This window comes from Dendroctonus ponderosae, unplaced genomic scaffold (genome assembly GCF_020466585.1).
Source record: "Dendroctonus ponderosae isolate FM_Combo_2020 unplaced genomic scaffold, Dpon_F_20191213v2 Dpon_F_20191213_1, whole genome shotgun sequence".
NCBI lineage: Eukaryota > Metazoa > Arthropoda > Insecta > Coleoptera > Curculionidae > Dendroctonus > Dendroctonus ponderosae.
Genome location: NW_026017110.1, coordinates 51,060,314 through 51,061,734, shown reverse-complemented (window position 1 = coordinate 51,061,734; position 1,421 = coordinate 51,060,314).

Sequence of the window (1,421 nt, the reverse complement as noted above, 5' to 3'; positions counted from 1 at the left end):
AGTTAACGTATGCGTTTCCGACCCAGTTATCCATCAAACGTTAAAAGGGAAAAAAATATTGGATGCATAAAGTGAGATGCCCTTATACGAATAGTCTATTAGTTAGAGAAAGAGTTAACATCAAACCATCGATGCTTCTAAAACATATGCATCACATGTGCACGTTTCGACCATTCGGCCCACCTACTACCATTCTTGTCTTTGTTTATGATTTGCATTCATTCGCTTTCAATTTGATTCGTTACTGTTCTTGACCTATCTTCTCAAACGCTTTCAATTGCGCATGCACAGAAGAGGCAAAAAAAACAACCGGCAAACAATTTGAAAATTTAGTAGAGTTTGTGGAGGAAAATAAAGTTTATTATCAAGACGATTTACCAATTGTTCTAATAAAGCTGACTTTATAAGACCACCAAAAGACATATTTTTCTTTTAAATTAAAAACAAAATTATAGCTAAAAGACAAAACTACGCTTTGATTAAATACAATTGTTTTATTTATTCCCCGAGGTTAACTTAGAGGGACGCACGTTAAGTTCGATAGCGGCATGTGATTTAATGCTGTTATTCTGAAGCGCTATTTCTTAATATAACGTTCGTTGATAGCGTGCGCCTGTTATACTATAAAGGTTGATTATTGATATTGATACAACACATCAGTTGGTGCCACATAACATGTTTGATGGATAACATGCACGTTAAAGTTAACGTGAGTGATACAGGACAGGGCTGATTCAACAGCTAGAAACCTGCAGTTAACGCATGCGCATTAAAGGGATCGTATACCTACGTTTAGTCGGCAGTCAAAATAAGTTCCTTTACACTTACGCTCTTATCGTGTGTGATTGGAGCGCCCCGTTCCAGTCGCGCACTAAAGAACGCTAGCCTAAAGAAAAATACTGGCGTACGCGAAAGTTGCACGTTGAAACATGCAGGCTTTATGTTGCGGTAACGAACTGCAAATTTTGCACACTTTTTTGTAGATCGTGCTTTTCGTGCAGGACTTTACTGTGTGATGTCAGAGTGGTCTCAAATATCTGCTATTTTGCTTAGAAATAATTGGTGATACTAAATCCAACAAAATTTTGAAAGTTTCGCAGTCCATACGAAGATAATTTTTAAAGTCGTCAGGATAGTATTGTGTTAATTCATTTATTAATGTCATATGCATATGTATTATGCTTTTTCCTACATTGTTTCACCCAAATTCTCTTTTTTTCTTTTGTTCATCCATCAAATTGATATACAAAGCAAATTGATATACAGGGTGTCGCAAAAGTAATGGCACAAAACAAAATGGCGGATTTCTGGGGTGAAAATATGATTATTTAACACAACTTACCTTAGTCCAAAAGTTGACGGTTGCCGACATACAGGGCGTCAAAGTTACATTTTAATTTAAGTTTTTCGTTATTCTACTT